Source organism: Lycium barbarum, chromosome 10 (genome assembly GCF_019175385.1).
Source record: "Lycium barbarum isolate Lr01 chromosome 10, ASM1917538v2, whole genome shotgun sequence".
NCBI classification, from domain to species: Eukaryota; Viridiplantae; Streptophyta; class Magnoliopsida; order Solanales; family Solanaceae; genus Lycium; species Lycium barbarum.
In genome coordinates, this window is record NC_083346.1 from 109,510,841 (window position 1) to 109,519,666 (window position 8,826).

Consider the following 8,826-nt stretch of genomic DNA (forward strand, 5'->3'; position numbering starts at 1 on the left):
CAACGACAACCTTTCCATCAACGATTTCGGATGGCCTGGGTTGAAGCTTGATTTGATTTCTTTCCGCCATCGAAGGCCGATTGCCCAGAGCTCTGGCATATGAGTTTTGAGCAATTTCTCCTTCCGAAACATTGGCAATTTGAAGCGCATGAAGGGGATGACTACATTTTTGGACCATTAAAATAATTAACAACTAGCTAATGTATTATTAAGTATGAATATACATATAATATACAATATACTTATAATATACATAGTATATACGTAACCAATGTATATGTCGTGTATATTTTTTTGGCTACCGTCCGTAATTAATTTCGAGAGACAAGCCAAAAATGAAAAAAGGCCCAACTGATGTCGACAGGAGAGACTTCATTAGTGGAGTTGGGCTTATCGATGGGTTTGGTACCACTCAAAGTGGGGAAGTACTGAGCAGCAATATGGGCAAAGGGAATATTTAATTTGAAAGGGATATTAAGTAGTAGAGTTGTAGAATTTAATAGAGAGATATGATTTTTGGTGTGAAGCACGAGCGGGATTAGTAAGTGATGTATTAAATCTCGTGGGTTGTGAGGAGTAAGTATTCTTAAAGAATGTGCCAAAAATAAAAGCACCAAATAATATAGACCGGGGGAGTACTAAGTCTCTCAGCTTTTTTAATGTTAAAAGTAAAACATTTCCTACTAGGGCATTTTAAGTTTGTACTAATAAATTATTGCATAAAAAACTTCTCTTTTGTTCAACGTTTATTATATTTCTGCAATTTTTGAAAAGTCATATTATTATCTAAAACAGTCTAAATAATCTGTAATTAGGTAAAAAGTTATATTATTATGTAAAACGGTCTAAATAATCTGTTAATTAGGTTAATTAGCACAAGATATAGTGCATATAACACCATAATTATTTAGTTTATTTCTGTAATTTTGAAAAAGTCATGTTATTTTTCTAAAACTGTAAAGAGTCCTTAACTAGGTTATCCCAAGATACAGTGCATGACACTATAATAATCTTGTATGTCTACGGGTACTAAAAAATAAAAAGAAATATGTAGCACACAAAATAAAACCTTCTTTGGAAAAAAGATTACGTAGCGAGCAAAATCACTGAGGCGCAAATATTTGATAAAGATTATTTTTACAAGAGTAACAATAATGCAATTGTCTTCGCGTTTTGATTATAGTTATATTGATGTTCATAATTTTGTGATCCTAAAATTAAGAACCGCGTATTTGTAAAAATCAATCTTGACCGTACAATTAATATGCCTTACTAGTTGTAATTTGTAAACATATCTTCATTGTCGTTTAATTAGCATGGGTACCTAATATTTCATTGTTAAAGTCAAATTAATAACTAAACTAAAACCTAATTATACATAAAATGAATTAACACTAATCTTCCATCTCCACTAATAATATTTGATATAGATATGTCGTGGAAAACGTTTCTATAGCTTTACAGAGCTAATTAAAAGGAAAATTTACGGCTCATAACTACCTCTAAGACTTATTTATTAGTAATAGCTATCTTTTTTTATATTATTTTTGATAGCTTAATTATTTATCAAATTACCATCTATAACTTGTTTTTGTAACTGTAGTGTATTTCCCTAAAAATAAGGTATCTCTCTCCCATTTACCCACAATCTTTTTTTTTTTTTCAAATATTTTTCTCTCACCTATCAAATCTATTTTCTCCCTCACCCCTCTTTCTCTTTCCGTTCCATCTCTTAATCTTTTAAACTGATTTTCTCTCACTTACCAAATTTATTTTCTCCCTCACCCCTCTTTCTCTCTCTATTCCATCACCTACCCTAGATCTCATTTTCTCTTACAAATCAGAAGAATCCTACAGTAGTACCAGCAACCATGGTCGACGAAAAAAAGAGCTCTAACAACGGTGAAGGACGACGGAGTGAAGCTTTGTGTTTTGGTTTATTGAAATCGTAGAAATGTATTTTTTGTTGCAATTAATTAAAGTCAGAGTAAATATAGTAAATTAACTACTGGAATGTATAATTTTTGGATTGATTTAGTATTGGAATGAATTGGTTTGAATAGAGTGGAGCGGTTAAAGGAATTAAACAACTAGAATTCAAGCGTAGTTGATATGATATACTAGTTTTGGATTGATGGGCACCTGGCGTTTGGTGAAAGACTTTCAGGGGTTTGGTGATTGATAATTTTTTACTGAGCCTAACAGCTCGACGACTCGCTTCTTTCCCATGAGAACACCATTGATGAGAGTTGTGGAGCTTCATGCACACCAAGTGTTTGGTAAAATGTTTCAGTATATTTCAGTGTATTTCTGTGTATTAACAAACAATATCTAATTTTCACTATATTTCAGTGTATTTCAGTATATTATTTCGTTGTATTTCAATGTATTTTTATTTTTGTGGTGTAAATATAGTGAATGTTCCAAATATAGAGTCTATTTTTACTACACTTTGTTTTCACGACTTTTGTATTTCGCTGTATTTCAATGTATTTCTAATTTATGAAACAGTTTCTGATATATTTCATTGTATTCCATTGTATATACGCATACTACAACTTTGTATTTCTTAAACAATCATCCATATTTCATTATATTTCAGTGTATATTTTTCTGTACTTGGAAGTTTTTAGATTTTTAGTGGTTTTTGAATTCAAAAAGTTTTGATTGTGATAAAAGTTGAGAGAGATTCATAAGCTTTTATGGAAGAAAAACCGTTATGCGTGATTTATGGAAAGTTTTAAATTGAATCCCATAATTTTTCTTTTAAAAAAGACTGTTCCATAAATAGGGCCTGATTTTACTCTTCAGTGATTTGTGTGAAATATGGTTGATTTATTTTGACTTATTATTTAAAAAGGAAAAAAATATTATGTTCCAAAAATATAGCCTATTTTTTCTCTCGTAATTTTTTTTAAAAAAAAAAATATGTTCCAAAAATAGAGCTTAAATTTACTCTAACGTGTTTTGTATTTCGCTGTATTTCGTTGTATTTCACTGTATTTTACTGTATTTTAAAAATGCAAGATACAACTGAAATATAGACAAAAACAACTACGAATTGTAAATCTTCAACTTGTAACTATAAACTAGTTAGAAACTATTAAAAGCTAATTATTTGTGTAAGTTTCCCTAATTAAAATCTATATAAAGGCTGCAAGTTCTAAACATTTTCACCCCACTTTCTTTTCACAACTTATTGCTATTCCAAGGAGAAGAAAAAATGGGTCTGAAAGGCAAGTTGATTGCTTCAATGGAGGTGAAGTGTGAAGAAAACTCGATTTATGATCTTTTTCTCACCAATACTCTTCATGTAGCCAAAATAATCCCTAGTAAGATCAATAGTTATGAGATTCATCAAGGTGAAATCGGAAAAGTTGGCACAGTTGTTAGCTTGAAATATAATGATGGTAACATACATTTCTTTGCATGCTCTCTCTCTCAATATGATTTACTTTTTAACAATTTTCTATATATAGGTGTATTTGGTAGTATGAAAGTTATTTTTCAAAAAATGACCTTCATGAAAAAGTTATTTGATGGTGTTTGATTACCATAAACATGTTTCAAGTAAACCCTTTTGCTCCAAGAAAGTAAAATATCTTCTTTCACTTGTGGGCAGAAGTAATTCCTTAATTTAAATTATCTTAACTTTTAAATTTATTTTATTTGCTCCAACTAATACTTAGACGTTACTTACTAGTAATGTTAATACTCAAAAGGTTCATCAAAATAAAATATTCTTTGATTTGTTATTATAGTTATTAATCTTTAATAGCGTACGCTCTCGTTGATATAACTTTCCACCAATCAAATACCAAAAAGTATTTTCTAAAAATTTTGCAGAAAAAAAAAACTTTTTTCATGAAAAATTACATTTGTCATACCAAACATAATAATCAAAATTGTAGTTTTCATCACTACTTCTCATATTCTCCACAATGTCAGCTCTTCTTTTGATATTTTTAAAGATAACTTCATTCGGGAAAGGTGGACAATCCAATATTCATGAGCATTAATTAGATAATATTTGGAGAAAATGAAAATGTAAAACGAGGAAAAGAAATAAATAGAAAAGATATTATTTAGTAAATGTTTAAATCTTTTATGAGGAATTGGATAGCTGAACTAGGAGTAACATCTCTTGTATTTTTTTTTATTTTAATGATTACACATGGACAAGAAAAGATTCTAAGGTATGTAATTGAAGACATTGTGTTACACCCCGGAAAAACTTTGTGTTACCAAAAACTGTAGACGGCTTAGAATGGGCCAAAGGGCCAATACAACGCGAACGCGCCCCCAACGTGGCGCGAACGCGCTGAACAAAAATTTGAAAATCAATTTCAGAATGAAGGTTGTGTTATAAGAAGGTAATAATGGCATACATATGACATTTGGAGACCATATGGTTTAAATTAGTTCATATGTTAATTGACGAAAAGCTCTCGTTGCTGCAAGCTAAGTGGGGCCCACATGTCAAAGTTTTATAAAGGACATATGAAGATACATACGAGTAGTATATGGAAAGTTGAGTAAGTCCTAAGAAGGACCCATAAGCCAAAAATGGGCATAAGCCCTCCAAAAGGACGATTTAAGGAAACGTTTTCGGATGATCTGATTTGAAAGGGCAAAAACGGCATTATAGGTTTGGAATTTGGGAAAACTCCTAGAAATAAAAGTTGTAGATAATTGAATTATCTTTCCAACCATAGGTCGTGGGGCCTCATACGATATCGGGATCAAGAGTTATGACCGTTTTACTGAACGAACATCCAGTCAGAAAATTTAACCCTGCGCGAACGCGCCCAAAGGGGGTGCGAACGCGCAGAAGGAATTTATTTAACCCTGCGCGGTCGCGCCAGAAGGCAGCGCGAACGCGCTGAGCATTTTTCCAGTCGTTTCTGGCAGCTTCTAAACATCATAAAAAGGGGGAAACCCCCCTCATTTTCAGATCAACCCACGAAAAACACACCCCAAAACTCTCCAAAAATCTGGAGAGTTCTCCCCAACTCCCCAAGCCAAATTTTTGCCCAAACCAGGTATAATTTCCCAATTCCAGTCCGGATAGCATATAGTTTTCACTGCAGAATCATATGGCAGGCGTGTGGTGGCCTAAATTTAGCATGGAAAAGTGGAGATTAAGAAATATTAAAGGGAGAAAGGTATGAATCTCTTTCTATTTGTGCTAATACTAGTTTATTTACGAAGAATACGCGATTAAATAATTGTATACTGAGTTAATTAGTTATGAAAGTTGGAAAACAGCGTGTGGGCTGTTTTATGAGATATTTTGGAGTTGAAAACATTATAATTGATGTTGGTATTGTTGTTGTTGTTGTTGGCTGCTGAATTTAAAATTTGGGCTAGACATATAAACAAGGGAGATGCTGCCCGATTTTCGGCAGAATATAAAATAGTATAATTTGAATTATGGTACAAGTGTACGATGAAAAGGCTAACATTAGTGTAAATTATCTTAAATGTAGACTTACAAGCTCGGACACATAAGCGTAGCTAATAGGACGTGGAACAGGTATGTTAAGGCTCGTCCCTTTTCTTTCAAAGGCATGATCCCCAAGTCGTAATGTCTCAAATGTCCTTTTTATATATCTTCTTTACTTGCAAAAGCTATAAGTCTATGACTCCAAGGTATAAGTCTTTTCCTAAAAGTTCATAATTGTTTTCTTCAAAATGCCCATATTTTTTTCGAAAATCAAGTTTTAAGAGATAGGAAGCTCTTATGACTAAGATGATGAATATGATATTATAATGACAACGATGAAGTCAAATATGAGAAAATGTCTATGATAGATATGTTGACGATATGTTCCTACCATGAATATGAAAATGTTAAGTTAGTTCTTGATTTCTCAATTCTATTATGGATAAGGACTATTTTAAAGGTTCCAAGTATGTGAAACGATGCCTTATGACCCGGTTCTATGTTTTCTCATGATGACACTCTCCATTGATAGTCTCGCCTTATATTAATTGTCCCTTCAAGGTGAGACACGACGTCCATGGCTATTCCATAATATAATCGGAGGTTACCGACCTTACGTCACTCCGATGGACACATGATTTTCTTTGGGCTCTCCTGCATGCTTATATGACATATGTATATGAGATATGTATATGTACATGGGGTGGGGGAAGGGATATATGGGGAAGGGGAAAGGATATATGTTGCATTGCCACCTAGTCAGCTGGCGTTATCATCCCGGACGCGGGATGCCCGGACGCGGGATATATGGGCGAGCCGACGTATTTCGGCGCTATGTGGGCGAGCCGACGTTGTTCGGCGCTATGATATGACATGACATGATATGATATGACATGATATGATACGACATGACATGATATGATACGACCAGACAAGCATGCATGGCATTCGCCCCCAGGGGCACCCATTTGTACAGGTTACTCTTTTATCCTATGACATGTTCTATGTTTCCATGCAGTTATTGTTCATACGCTCATTTCTTACTATGTTACTATTCCTGCCTTACATACTCAGTACATTGCTCGTACTGACCCCTCTTTCTTCGGGGGGGGGGCTGCGTTTCATGCCGCGCAGGTACACCCAGATGAGTTGAAGCTAATATAGAAGATATTCCAGCAGAGTTGGCAAGCTCCACTTGTTCCTGGAGTGCTACCGAGTCAGAGTACATGTGCTACGATGTGTGATAAATGTTAGAGACTTTGCAGACAGAGTCGTGGGTATAGGATGTCGGTATTGTGAATGTCATTTTATGTTATGTTATAAAGTCCATATGATAACATATTATATTTGATTTGAGTACGATGAAAAAAATAAATTGAAAGCTTTACTATGTTTTCCACTCCTTATTGATGTAAGAGTCTAAAGAGGTTAAGTATGTAATAAGAGTCAGCGGGTTCGCTCGGCTCCGAGTATGGGGTCGGGTGCCCATCACACCCTAGCGGAATTGGGGTGTGACACATTGATCCTCACAAGAAATGAATTAGTTGGAAAGTGATTGAAGGAAATTTGTTAGAGCTGTATAGTTCTTTTACTGTTGTATCATCTTGTGAACACCAGTGGACTACATGGACATTTGAGTACGAAAAGAAAACTGAAGACACACCAGAGCCTCTCATTCTCTTGGGTTTTATGCTTGACGTGACCAAGGATTTATATGGTGACCTTCTCAAGAAATAGAAGATCTATGTTGTTCTCTGTGTGTGTGTGTGTTTACACATATATATATCTTTGTGTGTTTGTGTGATGAATAATTGGAAATACTGGATAGTTGTTGCCATCGTATGAAATAAATAACGTTGTGTTTGAAGAATACTGTATTATATACGCAAATGTCCTTCTATGGATGTATTTCCAATAGCCAGTATATGTGTGTATTGATGCACTCTCTGCAAAATGAATGTTATATTGACTTTGAGAACAAAGGATTATAACCTAGTGTGTATTGATGCACTCTCCACAAAATGAATGTTATATTGATGTTGAGAACAAAGGATTATAACCTTGTGCTATCAGCACGAATCTCCCGCACAATAGGTGTGAGTTCGATTCCCCTTACCGGGTTCTCCTTCCCCTTCCACAGTCTCACTCTGTAATGTTTAAAGAAGAATTGTGTTGAACGATATTAAGTATATAAAGGGCAGAAATGTAATTTCATTATATAAGCTATTAAGAAGTAGTTAAAGTTGTTAATTAGCTACTTAGTTAATTAGTTAGTTGAGAGTAGTCGATTAAGCTGAATAATATATATATATATATATATATATATATATATATATATATATATATATATATATATATATATATATATATATATATATATATATCATCTCATTAGTTGTAATACACAAGTCTTGATATCATTTTCTCTATCAATGAAATATACATCAATTACTCTCCATTTCAGCTCTCATTCTTCTCCATTATGATATCAGTTACTCACAGTTCTTAGCTTCTTGTTGTTTGGTGTTAACATTGATTCTGTAATCTGTAGATTATTACATGGTATCAGAGCGGGTTACAATTCCGTTCAATTGAAAGCTCCATCAATCAATTCTTGACTGAAATCACTCTTTTTCTTCAAAATCTTACTTTAGCTTGATAAACTGAATTGAAAAAGTATGGATGCCAATGGGAATCTACCGAATCCTGAGAATGGAGTACCAAATTTGAGTACAGTTACACCAAGTGGAGTTACCCAAGGTGACTCAAGCACTCAAGCTCCTGGGATCGATTACACCAATCCTTTGTTCCTTTCACCATCTGATGTGAGTGGAATCCAGATTATTTCTTTCCAATTGACAGGTATTGAGAACTTTTCTATCTGGTTTAGATCAATGCGCATTGCTTTGCTTGGTAGAAATAAACTAGGCTTAGTTAATGGCATGTGTAGTAAAGAAAAGTATCCTGAAGTAATGCGGGGTCACTGGGAAAGGGTAAATGCCAGAGTACTCTCTTAGTTGATGAATTCTGTGTGTAAGAGTCTTCTTGGGGGTATTATGTACGCTTCTAATGCTCAAGCTGTGTGGGAAGAATTAATTGAGAGATTTAGTAAAGTAGATGGCTCAAGAACTTACACATAAAGAAATTGCTACCATTACTCAAAGAACCTCTACTGTTTCTGCATATTTCTCAAGGTTGAAAAATCTTTGGGAAGAATTTGATGCATTGGTACCTGCACCTGGCTGTAATTGTCCTAAGTCTAAGGATTTTATTGCACATCTCCAGAAATTAAAGCTTTTCAGTTCTTGATGGGCCTTAATGATTCTTATGGTCAAGTTAGAAGCTAAATTCTTATGATGTGTCCTTTACCTTCAATAAAC

At 33.9% G+C, this 8,826-nt stretch overlaps 1 pseudogene; it reads left to right on the forward strand.

The window, feature by feature from the left end:
• The first annotated feature begins 3,223 nt into the window (after positions 1-3,223).
• LOC132616013 (kirola-like) lies at positions 3,224-7,183 on the forward strand (annotated as a pseudogene).
• The last annotated feature ends 1,643 nt before the right edge of the window (positions 7,184-8,826 follow it).